Below are 15,689 nucleotides of genomic sequence, written 5' to 3' on the forward strand. Positions count from 1 at the left end.
AAAAAGTGAGAGATCTTGGCCACAGCAATCAGGCAAAAGGAAGAAATAAAAGGCATCCAAATAGGAAAAGAGGAAGTCAAACTATGTGTTTGCCTATGGTATAATTTTATACCTAACAAAGCTCATAGTCTCTGCCAAAAAACCTTTAGATCTGATAAACAACTTCAGCAAGGTTTCTGGATACAAATCAGTGTACAAAAATCGGTAGCATTTCTATACTACAATAAGGTCCTTCCTAAATGCAAAATCAAGAATGTAATCACATTCACAATAGCCACAAAAAAATAAAATAAAATACCTAGGACTACAGCTAACCAGGGAGGTGAAAGATCTCTACAATGAGGATGACAAAACACTACTCAAATAAATCAGAGATGACACAAATGAATGGAAAAATATTCTATGCTCATGAATAGGAATAATCAATATCATAAAATGGCCATACTGCCCAAAGAAATTTACAGATTCAATGCTATTCCTATCAAACTACCAATGACATTCTTCACAAAACTAGAAAAAACTATTTTAGGAGGCATTATGTTACCTGGCTATAAACTTAACCACAAGGCTTCAGTAACCAAGACAGCATGGTACTGGTACAGAAACAGACTCAGAGACCAATGGAACAGAATAGACAGCCCAGAAATAATGCTACACATTATGACCATCTGATCTTCAACAAAGCTGACCAAAACAATCAATGGGGAAAGTATTTTCAATTCAATAATGGTGTGGGGATAACTGGCTAGCCATAGGCAGAAGATTGAAACTGGACCTCTTTCTTACACCATATACAAAAATTAACTCAAGATGGATTAAAGACTTAAATGTAAAAACCAAAACTCTAAAAATCCAGGAAGACAACCTAGGCAATACCATTCTGGACATAGGAATGGGCAAAGATTTTATGCCAAAGATACCAAAAGCAATTGCAAGAACAGTAAACATTGACAAATGGGATCTAATTAGACTAAAGGGCTTCTGCCCAGCAAAAGAAACTATTAACAAAGCAAACAGACAACCTACAGAATGGGAGAACATTTTCACAACTTTACCTCTGACAAAGGCCTAATATCCAGCATCTATAAGGAACTTGAACAAATTTACAAGCAAAAAGCAAACAACCCCTTTAAAAAGTGGACAAAGCATATGAACAGACACTTTCAAAAGAAGACATATAAGCAGCCAACAAGCATATGAAAAAATGCTCAATATCACTAATCATTAGAGAAATGCAAATCAAAACCACAGTGAGATACCATCTCATACCAGTCAGAATGGCCATTATTAAAAAGTCAAAAAATAACAGTTGCTGGAGAGGTTGTAGAGAAAAGGGAATGCTTATACAGTGTTGGTGGGAGGGTAAATCAGTTCAAACATTGTGGAAAGCAGTATGGCAATTCCTCAAAGAGCTAAAAACAGAACTACCATTCAACCCAGCAATCACATCACTGGATATATACCCAGGGTAATATAAATCATTTTACCATAAAGAGACGTGCATGTTCATCACAGTACGATTCACAATAGCAGACTTGGAATCACCATCAATGCCCAGTGACGGTAGACCAGATAAAGAAAATATGGCACATATACATCATAGAATACATGCAGCCATAATAAAGAATGAGATCATGTCCTTTGCAGCAACATGGATGGAACTGGAAGCCATCATCCTAGGCAAACTAACCCAGAAACAGAAAGTGAAATACCACATCTTCTCACCTATAAGTGGGAGCTAAACATTGAGTACACATGAACACAAAGAAAGTAACAATAGACACCAGGGCCTACATGAGGGTAGAGGGTGGAGAAGGATTAGGACAGAAAATCTACCTATCGGGTACTATGCTTAGTGAGGAAATAATACACACACCAATCCCCTGTGACTTAAAATTTATCTATAGAACCAACCTGCATATGGACCCCTGAAATGAAAATAAAAGTTTTTCTTAAGTCAACAATTCTGTTCTTTCATTGTGCACCTTAACTGAATATTTTCTAGTTCCTTTTTTCCCATACTACTATTCTAAATTTATAAAAATGAAAGGAATTCATCTGATATATTACTTTAAGATAAACTGCTTTTAAGAATTACTGTAATGCAATAATCATTCCTTGTTATAATTCTATATTATTTGGATATGATAAAAGTAGCACCAATAACTTTTTTGAAAAATTGAAAAATATTTATTTAAGAAGAGTTAAAAGAAATTCCAAGCTAATTTTGGACATTTTCTACTTTTGATTTTTTTTACTTAGTCTGTAATTAAAGGGGATACATTTTTTTCATTTTTTGCCCAGCTTTATTGGGGTGTGATTAACAAATAAATATTGTATATATTTCAGGTGTTATAATAATTTGATGACTTAATATGCCATACATATACATTGTGAAGTGATTACCATAATCAAATTAATGAACACATCAATCACCACACATAGTTAACTATTTTGTATGTGTATTTGTGTGTGTGGTGAGGAAATTTGTTCTCTTAGCAAATTTCAAGCATAGAATACAGTATTACTAACTATAGTCACCATGCTGTACATAAGACATCCAGAACGTATTCATCTGATAACTGAAAGTTTTCAACCTATAACTGTTATCTCCCCATTTTCTTCATCTCCTGGACCCTGGCAAACACTGTTCTACTCTCTGTTTCTATGAATTTGACTTTTTTGATTCCACATCTAAGTGAGATCATATAGTATTTGCCTTTCTGTATTTGGCTTATTACACTCAGCATAATATCCTCCAGGTTTATTCCCATAGTCACAGATGGCAGGATTTCCTTTTTTTTTTATGGCCAAATAATATTCTACCGTGTGTGTGTGTGTGTGTGTGTGTGTGTGTGTGTGTGTGTGTGTGTATGTGTGTGTGTGTATACCCCATATTTTCTTTATCCATTTATCCATCAATGGGCACACATTATTTTTGTATCTTGGCTATTACGAGTAATGCTGCAATGAGCATGAGCAGATATCTCTTCGAGATACTCATTTTATTTTCTTTGGATATATACCCAGAGGAGATATGTTTTTCTAAACTAAATTTATTATTTTGATATTTCCCAATGAATAATAAATGGGATAAACTTATAATTGTCTATATGTCTTTGTCCTAAGTAATCTGCACTGCAAAGAAATAACAGAGAATCTTAACTTTAAATGTAATAAGGTAATAAGCACATTGGATAACATAGCATTTTAGATCAAGAAACAGACATTAATTCATTTCTGAGGAAAAAAATGCTGTGGCTTCACATTTCTGACTTATAGGGAAATTATTATCCCGTATAGTTGGGATTTAGGGGCCAGTTTTCAGTTAAATTCAGAATCACCGATGGAGTGGGGTGAGCATCTCTGCATAAATTAGAACAAATCTAGTTGATGTTATGGAATGAAACTACCAGTTATATAACAGATTTCCCAGTAATATTGACATATAGTGAAGAAAATAAATAACAGGCCTAAAACAAGCCAAAATGTAATTTTGCTTCTACATATTTATTCTTAAGAAATATTGACAAATGTAAACAATGATTTAGCAATTCAGCAATGTTTATAAACTAAGCAATGTTTACCGCAGAGAACTATAGACAGCCTATGACTCTAACAAAAGAGAAATCTTTAAATTATGGCCAGTCCATATAAAAAATGAAGTAGTACGCAAAATGACATTAAACATCCTAATGGCATAGACAACTGTTCATGTTTTATTAATTTTAAAATCAGATTCTAAAATGTAGGTTCATGTTTATATATTTTTAAATAAAGGAATTTATGTTTGTTAGCATACAAACTAAACTGTTATAAGAAAGAAACCCCAAACACAATGACTGGAACAAGGTAGAGACTATTTTTCACTCCCATAACATCCAAGTTGACCAGGGCATGTAGGCAACTGGACCCCATGATATCCTCCAGAAACCCACATAGTTCTATCTTGACACCCCACAGTGCTTTAGGGCACAGGCTTTAATTTAATTTTATTTTTGAAATAGAAGTTCACAGATCTGATGAAAGTTATCAACCCTCACCTCAGAAAGATGCACGCCCACATATACTCCTACACTGTTTCAGGCTGTGTGTAGAAGTTCATAGATCCCTAACTAGGGTGCCACCCAGACACTGCCTGCAACTGAATGACTAAAGCTATTTCGTCAGCTAACTCACCTAATTCACACCAAAAGAATACTGTATGGGGAGCTGGAAAATGGAATCCCCACCAAGGAAGCCATGTGCCCAGTTAAAACCTGGGAAGGAAGTGGTATTATATTATTAAAGGGAAGACAGGTATGAGGAGAATGGACCCTGGTAACATTCATCAGTCTCTGCCACAAACACTTTGAAAATAGTGATATCTATGTGTCATATATTAACAATATTTATGTCTGGATGATGAAATAGAGTTATTTTTAAATTTTTAGTCATTTTATTTTCCAAATTCACTTTATGATATTTAATATTTTTTATCAATTCTTCTGAATTCCTTAAGATATTTCTCTGCACTCCAGCCTGGGTGACAGAGCGATACTCCATCTAAAAAAAAAAAAAAAAAAGATACCTCTTGTGCAAATTCAAAAGCTAGCAGAAGTCAAGAAATAACTAAGATCAGAGCAGAATTGAAGGAGATAGAGACATGAAATGCCCTTCAAAAAATCAATGAACCCAGGAGCTGATTTTTTAAAAAGATTAACAAAATATATAGACCACTAGGCAGACTAATGAAGAAGAAAAGAGAGAAGAATCAAATAGATGCAATAAAAAATGATAAAGAGGATATCACCACTGATCCCACAGAAATACAAACTACCATCAGAGAATACTATAAACACCTCTATGCAAATAAACTAGAAAATTAGAAGAAATGGATAAATTTCTGGACACATACATCCTCCCAAGACTAAACCAGGAAGAAGTTGAATCCCTGAATAGACCAATAACAGGCTCTGAAATTGAGGCAGTAATCAATAGCCTACCAACCAAAAAAGCCCAGGATCAGAGGGATTCACAGCCGAATTCTACCAGAGGTACAAAGAGGAGCTGGTATCATTCCTTCTACAACTATTCCATACAATAGAAAAACAGGGACTCCGCCAGGCACAGTGGCTCACGCCTGTAATCCCAACACTTTGGGAGGCCAAGGCAGGTGGATCACCTGAGGTCAGGAGTTAAAGACCAGCCTGGGCAACATGGTGAAACCCCATTTCTACTAAAAATACTAAAATTAGCTGGGCATGGTGGCACGTGCCTGTAATCTCAGCTACTCGGGAGGCTGAGGCAGGAGAATCACTGGAGCTGGGAAGGTGGAGTTTGCAATGAGTCAAGACTGTGCCATTGCACTCCAGCCTGGGTGACAGAGCAAGATTCTGTCTCAAAAAAAAAAAAAAAAAAACAGCAAAGAAAGAAAGAAAGACTCTTCCCTGACTCATTTTAAGAGGCCAGCATCATCCTGATACCAAAACCTGGCAGAACACAACAATAACAAAAAATTTCAGGCCAATATCCCTGATGAACATCAATGTGAAAATCCTCAACAAAATACTGGCAAACCAAATCCAGCAGCACATCAAAAAGCTTATCCACCACAATGAAGTTGGCTTCATCCCTGGGATGCAAGGCTGGTTCAACATACACAAATCAATAAATGTAATCCATCACATAAACAGAACCAATGACCAAAACCACATGATTATCTCAATAGATGCAGAAAAGGCCTTTGATAAAATTCAACAGCCCTTCATGCTAAAAACTCTCAATAAACTAGGTGTTGATGGAATGTATCTCAAAAAAACAAGAGCTATTTATGACAAACCCGCAGCCAAGATCACACTGAATGGGCAAAAGCTGGAAGCATTCCCTTTGAAAACCAGCTCAAGCAAGGATGCCCTCAGTCACCACTCCTATTCAACATAGTATTGGAAGTTCTGGCCAGGGCAATCAGGCAAGAGAAAGAAATAAAGGTATTCAAACAGGAAGAGAGGAAGTCAAATTGTCTCTGTTTGCAGATGTCATGACTGTATATTTAGAAAACCCCATCATCTTAGCCCAAAATCTCCTTAAGCTGATAAGCAACTTCAGCAAAGTCTCAGGATACAAAAATCAATGTGCAAAAATCACAAGCATTCATATACACCAATGATAGACAAACAGAGAGCCAAATCATGAGTGAACTCCCATTCACAATTGCTACAAAGAGAATAAAATACCTAGGAATACAACTTACAAAGGATTTGAAGGACCTCTTCAAGGAGAATTACAAACCACTACTCAAGGAAATAAGAGAGGACACAAACAAATGGAAAAACATTGCATGTTCATGGATAGGAAGAAACAATATCGTGAAAATGGCCATACTGTGCAAAGTAATTTATAGATTCAATGCTATCCTCATCAAGCTACCACTGACTTTCTTCACTGAATTAGAAAAAAAATACTGGAAATTTCATGTGGAGGCAAAATAGAGCCCGTATAGCCAAGACAATTCTAAGCAAAAAGAACAAAGCTGGAGGCATCACGCTACCTGACTTCAATTTATATTACAAGGCTACAGTAACCAAAACAGCAACAGCATGGCACTGGTACCACAACAAATATGTAGATAGAACAGAACAGAGGCCTCAGAAATAATGCCACACATCTACAACCATCTGATCTTTGACAAACCTGACAAAAACAAGAAATGGAGAAAGGATTTCCTATTTAATAAATGGTGTTGGAAAAATTGTCTAGCCATATGCAGAAAGCTGAAACTGGATCCCTTCCTTACCCCTTACACAAAAATTAACTCAAAATGGATTAAAGACTTAAATATAAGACCTAAAACCATAAAAACTCTAGAAGAAAACCTAGGCAATACCATTCAGGACATAGGCACGGGCAAAGACTTCATGACTAAAACACCAAAAGCAACTTCAACAAAAGCCAAAATTGACAAATAGGATCTAATTAAACTAAAGAGCTTTTGCACAGCAAGAGAAACTATCATCAGAGTAAACAGACAACCTACAGAATGGGAGAAAAGTTTTGCAATCTATCCATCTGACAAAGGGCTAATATCCAGAATCTACAAAGAACTCAAACAAATTTACAAAAAAAAAAAATGGAAAAAGTGGGCAAAGGATATGAACAGGCACTTCTCAAAAGATGACGTTTATGCAGCCAATAAACATATGAAAAAAAGCTCATCATCAGTGGTCAGTAGAGAAATGCAATCAAAACCACAATGAGATACCATCTCACACCAGTTAGAATGGTGATCATTAAAAAGTCAGGAAACAACAGATGCTGGAGAGAATGTGGAGAAATAGGAACGCTTTTACACTGTTGATGGGAGTATAAATTAGTTCAGCCATTGTGGAAGAAAGTGTGGCAATTCCTCAAGCATCTAGAACTAGAAATACCATTTGACCCAGCAATCCCATTATTGGGCATATACCAAAAAGATTATAAATCATTCTCCTGTAAAGATACCTGCACACATATGCTTATTGTAAGCACTGTTCACAATAGCAAAGACTTGGAGCCAACCCAAATGCCCATCAGTGACATACTGGATAAAGAAAATGTGGCACATACACACCATGGAATACTAAGCAGCAATGAAAAAGGATGAGTTCATGTCCTTTGCAGGGACATGGATGAAGCTGGAAACCATCATTCTCAGCAAACTAACACAGGAACAGAAAACTAAACACCACAAGTTCTCACTCATAAGTGGTAGTTGAACAATGAGAACACATGGACCCAGGGAGGGGAACATCATACATTGGGGCCTGTCACAAGGTGGGGAGCTAGGGGGGGATAGCATTAGGAGAAATACCTAATGTAGATGACAAGCTGATGGGTGCAGCAAACCACCATGGCACATGTCTACCTATGTAACAAACCTGCACGTTGCACACATGTATCCCAGAACTTAAAGTATAATAAACAAATAAATAAGAAAGATATGTCTTGTGATCTGCTACATAATATATTTTTAATTATTCATATGTGCTGTTGAAGAATATAAATTTTTCTATTAATTCAGTTCATATATATGTCTTAAATCAAGTTTGATAGTGAGTTATTCAAATATTCAGTTTCTGTACTATTTTTTGCCTGATTAGAGAAGTGTATAATTACAAATTTGAAAAATTTTCCATGCAATACAATATTTGTTTTCTAAATTTTGTGACTATGTTGTCATTGCACATAAGTGTATGATTATTTTATACTTTTGGTGAAGTTTTTCTTTTGTCATTAGGTACTGACACCATCTCTATTAATAATTTTGCACTAAATTCTATTTTGTCTGATACTAATATTGCTATAGCAGCTTTCTTTGGCTTAGTGATTGCCTACTAGATTTTTAATTTTGTATTTTCAATATTTTCAAGTTATATCATTTATGTGTATCACGTATGCATTATATAATTTAACATTCTTTCTTATATAATCTAATTTGTGGTAAATTTTACTTTTTCTTCCATTGATTTCTTATTTACCATTTTAGCTTATATTTTCTCCTTCTCTGCTATGTATTTGGTTGAGTTTGCCAGTTCTCTTTTTTAATCTTTCTAACCACTCACTTATTTAGAACTTATGTGCTCTATTTTTATCTTTTATTAGCTAGCTTTAAATTTTTACCATGGATACTAAACAAGACTTAAAGTTAATCAATATCTCTATTCTCCTCCTGAATAACTAAAAGGATTTTAGAATACTTAACTCTGATCTCCCCCCTCCACCTCTATATTATTATAGCCTAATGGTCAACAGGATTTATGTGTTTGAAGGGAAAAGGGAATTTTCCCAGCTCAATGTGCTATGGTGACATGAGGTCTATTTTAGAAATGTTCTCTTATATAATATTACACTTCCATAATAAAAATATGTTATTTTACAAAAAATTAGCCGGGCGTGATGCGCATCCCTGTAGTCCCAGCTACTTGGGAGGCTGAGGCAGGGGAATCACTTGAACCTGGGAGGCAGATGTTGCAGTGAGCCAAGATCGCACCACTGCCCTCCAGCCTGGGTGACAGACCAAGACCCCATCTCAAAAAAAAAAAAAAAAAGTTATTTTATGGTGTATTTCTAGAGAGAAAAGTAAAGTAAATTCGTGCTATTAAAATACGTTTCTGAAAACTAAGAAAACATCAGGCAAATAACTAAGTATCAAAAACAATATAAAAGTTCATATTGTTCACAAAAATTGTCTTAATTTTAAACTACTGCTTATGCAACTGATAAACAGTGAATGATATGGTTTGGCTGTGTCCCCACCCAAATCTCATCTTGAATTGTAGCTCTCATAATCCCCACATGTTATGGGGTGATTGAATCATGGGGGCTAGTTTTTCCTGTTCTGTTCCTGTGATAATGAGTAAGTCTCATGAGATCTGATGGTTTTATAAAGGGCAGTTCCCCTACACACACTCTCTTGCCTGCCACGATGTAACACATGCCTTTGCTCCTCCTTCACCTTCCACCATGATTGTGAAGTCTCCCCAGCCATGGAAACTGAGAGTCCATTAAACCTCTTTTTCTTTATAGATTACCCAGTCTCGGGTATGTCCTTATAGCAGCATGAGAATGGACTAATAAAGTGAACAAGTTGAAGATAGAAAATACAAAACTTGGCCGGGGGCGGTGGCTCATGCCTGTAATCCCAGCACTTTGGGAGGCCGAGATGGGCGGATCACGAGGTCAGGAGATCCAGACCATCCTGGCTAACACGGTGAAACCCCGTCTCTACTAAAAATACAAAAAATTAGCCAGGCGTGTTGGCGGGCACCTGTAGTCCCAGCTACTCGGGAGGCTGAGGCAGGAGAATGGCATGAACCCGGGAGGTGGAGCTTGCAGTGAGCCGAGATTGCGCCACTGCACTCCAGCATGGGTGACAGAGCGAGACTCCATCTCAAAAAAAAAAAAAAAAAGAAAGAAAGAAAGAAAGAAAGAAAGAAAGAAAGAAAGAAAGAAAGAAAGAAAGAAAGAAAGAAAGAAAATAAAAAGAAAATACGAAACTTAGAAAATGTCAAAGTCAGAGTGTCTGTTTTTTTTCCACTTTTTGGATCTTTTGGGGGGGTATTGGTTGAGACACAATGTCAAAGATTTGCTTTCTTCTGTGATCATCATTTCATCTTTATTTCATTATTTTCTTATAAGAAGTAAATCTTTTGAGCATTATTTGTAGACATCAAGGCCTAGAGCTATGGAGCATGAAATATGCTGAGCTTGAAAAATGAGAAAGAAGCTAGAGACTCTGCCCCCTCTTCTCACCTTTGCTGTACTTATAATTAACAATTTAGGCATAAGCAAAAAGGTGACAAATAGAGTAACAGTTTTTGGAAGATGCCAAAGGTTCTGCCTACTGCCAATCTTCCTGTTCAACCTAAAACTCTGTACGAATCACCAGAAGAATCATTCTTCAAGTTGCAATCATTTTGTTTCCAAGAAAAGAAATGTGCATAAGATCAACCCAAACATTCACTTTGTTCATATATTGAATGTATATTATAAATTATATAACTGTTTTCTACTTATTCTCACTTGTTTTGAATCAATAAATTCCTTTTTTGTTTTCTAAAGTTCTTTGTTAAAAACAGCTGACCAGCTCAAACCCACTATGATAGTCAAGGTCAAGAACCAATATACACGCAACAGGTATATTTACTAAAATCAAGAACCTGAAATACAGTATTTTCTAGTAGTCTATGAACTGAGGCTACATAAATGGTATTTACCCTTCTCAAACTCAGCATTTAAAATGAACTTCTAGATCTCTCTGTGATAATGATAATAATGATGATAATATGATGAAAGTGCTGAGAGTCATTTCTGCACACCAAGTGCTTCATATAAACAACCTTATTTATTTTTCATATATTCTTATGAGATAGGTAACTATTATAAGGCCGTTTCACAGATGAAGAAACTGAGACTATGAGGGAATAAGTAACCTGCCCAAGTTCATAGATTAAATATGGCAGTTCTGGGATTCAGGCTGCCTAATTTCAAAGTTATGCCTTTAACTATTAAACTAAATTGACTCCCTACTCTGAAATGTTCACTCAGCATATATACCTTCCTTTGTTCCACTCCCAAAAAGCTCTGAAGGGCTCATACCATTTCTTTGTTTTTCCTACATCAAATCTCTACATGGCACAGCAAGACCTATGGAGTATAATTCTTACAAACAATGAAACGTGGGTATAATTGAAGATCCGCTTTAATTATTGCCCGCACTTTCTCAGGATATTGTTCAATGTGAAAGGTGATGTTAAAATCAAAATTGTTGCTGGGTCTAAAAATAGCCATTTTTGTAACAAGTGTAATCATGAACAGTAGGTGACTGTCCTTGGATTTTTTCCAGTACACTCTGCTCCCTCAGAGTGGCAATTCTCTGTCCGTTGCTTACTTTAGACAGCAGTCAGTGAGAATTTGGATGTGGCAGAGTGTTTAGTGTTTCTTAGCATTTCATAAGTAGAAAAATATGTCAGTACATTTCTTGACAATACCAATTTTGTCTTTTTTAAAGGACCGAGATAGCTCTTGCTTACTGTTGAAATCATATTTGAAAAGAAACTCCAACATTCTCAGTTTAAAGACAAAATACCTTTTTTTAACTTCTTATGTAAAAGACATATTGAATGAGAGAGAGGGTGTCATTTATACTCAGACTGCCTTTTGCCTCTGAAGCAGCAATAAACAATATTAAAAAGTTATAAATATTTGTAATGGAGTGAGGAAAAACATGATCCAGAGAAAAGCTGATGCTCTACACTACAGTGTGCTAGATTTAGGACCCTCTGGGTTAATATCAACTCCCACTGTCCTATTATTTTCCTTGACTTTACAATAATCTAGGTTTAGGACCCTCTGGGTTAATATCAACTCCCATTGCTCTACTTACCTTGACTTCTATTATATTAGTATCCTAGTGATTGTGTAGCATATTGCTGAATTAAAATACTTGTGGATACACTTTGTTGAATTTCTTCTATTTTCATAAAATTTATTACAAAAATGTTCAAAGCAACTTCTACATCTTAACTTCCCTCCAGAAATGGATTTTAAAGTTTTAAAAGAAAACTAATGCCTCATTTGTAATCCTAGGAGTCTGATGACAATATATCTTTTCTCTTATGGGACAAGAAACAGAATTTTCTTTTCTCTTAGCATTCATCTGTAAACAAAGATGTCAAAAGGCAATGAAATGTCATAACTATTTTATATAGTATTTTACTCTCATAATGTATGTATTACATTGGTAAAGAGCAAATATTTTTTTAAAAGAGAGAAAAGCTTGTTTTCAAACGGTAGCATTATCACATAAAATGCTTCACTGAACTAGTGCCCTGTATTTCAACAACTGTCATAAAATTGTTGGAACACTTGTTAAAAATTAGAGACAAGCAGAAAGTGTTTGCTAAGGGGAAAAGGCAATTTTTGAATTAAATAGTTGCTTTCATAGGAACATAAACTTAAATCAATAAACCCATCTCTTTTAATAAACTTCTTCCAGTCTTGACAGCAAAAGATTTATTTGGCCTACCCTTATTTGGAGAAGTTAGAATGTGTTCTGAGATCATGCTGTAATATATGACAAAATATAAGAGAAAAAGTGAAACATTAAATAAAGTGTACCACAGACCTTCATATTTCAAAATACACACATCCTTCTGCTCACACAAACACAGTCAACTGCCCTGCAGCTGACTATGAGTCTAAAATTCAACTAACAATCAAATATATGCATGTCTCACAAAGCTGATCTTTGACAAATCAGCATAAGACTATAAGGAAAGTAAATACAATATTAAATGTTAGATGTGATTCAAAAGTATAAATGGTGAAGAAATACAATCCCTGACATACTAGTGACTACAAGAATCATCAGCATATTTGGGAAATAAAGTTCAATTACTGGAGAATATATAAGTGACTCATGGTGCTGTGTACCTTGATGTGCAAAGCAACACTGACCTTGAGATGATGCAAAATGATCAGCCTACAACACTTATGATGTTTGTTCCTGTACAAAACTTTGTGAGAATTCAGAAAAAATATATTGATGTCCATTCAGCTCAACAATGATGCAATCCAGATGGTTACTAAGTAATAAAATTATCTTCCCAAGAGAGCTGCACAGATTGTCTTATCTGTTTATGCAGTCTGGGTTATCTATGCTCAAAAATACTCTAAGTACATTCTGGCTGAGAGGAAAGTTACCAGCTTTTAAGGTAAAGTTTGATGGAATTGTTTATGGAAAAAATAAATGTGCAGGACATTCATTTACTTAACCTAAACAAGAAATTTTATGTTTTCAGGAAATACAGTTAAAGGTGAAATGTTTGGGAATCTTTGAAAACTATTGACTAGAACAAAAGACTTTATTGACCCTTTAGGAATGTGTCTGATTCTACAAAGGATGAACTTAAATGTCAGTTTTGCCATTATCCATTAATATGATCATAAGGCCATATTGTGATACCCATACAAATCAAGCCTGAAATTCATATTTTTATTCCTGGCAATGACTCAGACTGCCAGAATTGAAAACATTCTTACAAGGTTTTTGGATGACGCTAAGCTATATCTTTATATGACAGACATAGATTTACATATGCTTTTTCTTTTAAATAACTCACATACATTTTTATTTTATTTTATATTTAGAAAAGGGAAGAAAGTCACCTGCTGGATGTTCAACTGCAGAGAAGCACAAGTAGTCAAAGCCTGGTGTGGCATAGGAAAAGAAAGGACAGGATTTGGAATCAAACTTGTGTTCCAACATGTCTCTGCCACTTCCCACACATTCTTCATCTCTTCTAGCTATTTTGAAATATATAATAAATTATTAACTATAATTTCCCTACTGTACTATCAAATACTAGAAATTATTCCTTCTACATAACTGTATTTTTGTATCCATTAACCAACATCTCTTGACTTCAAGGAATGAACCAAATCAGTTCCCAAATGTTGCACAAAAACAGATCCCTTGGTTCTAGTTTTCTCTTTTCTTTTCTAGGCTTACCTAACATATGAAGGTAAATAGGATCAAAACCCAAATGGGTATAGAGTGCTAATGGTTTCTGTTAATGTTAATATTCATCATCGTGAGTAGCCTGAGACAAGGGATACTCAGCAGATGCCAAAAATAGAATGAGCTTGTCTTTACCAAACAGCAGCATTACATTTTAGAGCCTCATCCCAGGCACATGGTTAATACTAAAGATGCCAACCACATCAGGAAGAGGCTGGATAAAGGGATAGCTCTGGTAATTCTATCCTTGGAATAACATCCATTTAACATTAAAGAATAGTTTAAAAATTAAACTCTAAGATGCAATATAAACATTCCTATGATAAGGAAATTTTGTAGTCTGGAAGAAATTTTTAAGATATGTTTTAAAAAATGATTATGGCCACATCAATTTAAATTAGATTGGGTAACAGAAAACTCAGCTTTGTTCATTACAGAGGGGGAAGTCAGGCAAAAGGAAGTACATTATAGTTAAATGTAATATTTAGAGAATATAATAAAATATCTGACAATATATTCCTGGGTTTCAGAAGGATTATGTATAAATACTTTTGTAGGATTTAATAGTCTCACCAAGTAAAATATCATATTTCAAAATAAAATGGAGTTTTCAAAATAGTGAGCATAAAAAACTATTTGTATATAAGTCAAGTAACGATGCAAAAAATAGTTTCATAAATCAATCATCTGTCTATACTTGTTTCATTAAAGGATAATATATTAGAATATCATTTCAGCAACATTGCCAAAGCTTCCCAGATTTGATTTCAATCCAAAATTTGTATCAGAACTCAGCACTTTAAAAACAAAGAAAAAAGGAAAATTCAATGCAGATGTACATTTCCATGATACTTAGTGCATAAGACTATAGTTGAAGCATATTTGTCATCATGGCAACCAGCCAACAAAAAAATATTAGAGGAACATGAAGACAAGCTGCATATTTCTGTACAATCATTCCATAACTCAGATTATAGAGCAACACAGTAACTTAATGTATATTTATAATGATATAATTAAATCTTCCTTCCACAAGTTCTATAGAATCTGTCAGTAGATTGGGGAAAGAAAAGCAGATAATGCATTAATCAATCATCAAATGCTTAACAATATGCCTAACAAACCATGTGGCTCTTTGAGTGAATCAAAAATATTAGAATTGTAGGATTAATCTATGCCTCAGGGGGACTTAACAATTATATGTCTCCTGTTTTTTTTGTTTCTATTTAATTATATCGATTTATTGACAAAATATACACGCTTTAAAAATATTTTTTTCAATGAGCTGCATAAATTTATCACATTTAATATACACAATGAAATAAAAACTTAGAGAACTGATAAATATGTCTGGAAAATAAAGCCTAAAAAACAGTTGAATGTCAGTATACATAAAAGAAACACTGTAGAATTAGAAAAATAATGCTTAAAACTCCAGATCTATCATGTACTAGAAATAGACAAGATGAATATCTCTTTTTCTTAATTCCTTGTTCATCTATAAAATAATGGACATAACATTGGAATGAAATGTCATCATGCCATTATTTACAAGAGTGAGTATCTCCCTAGAAAATCGAAGAAAATTAATGAAAATGTTTAGAAATAGGGAGATTTATTAAAAGTAACAAAAAAAATAACTTTTCAATGC

This window comes from Gorilla gorilla, chromosome 7, assembly GCF_029281585.2.
Source record: "Gorilla gorilla gorilla isolate KB3781 chromosome 7, NHGRI_mGorGor1-v2.1_pri, whole genome shotgun sequence".
NCBI lineage: Eukaryota > Metazoa > Chordata > Mammalia > Primates > Hominidae > Gorilla > Gorilla gorilla.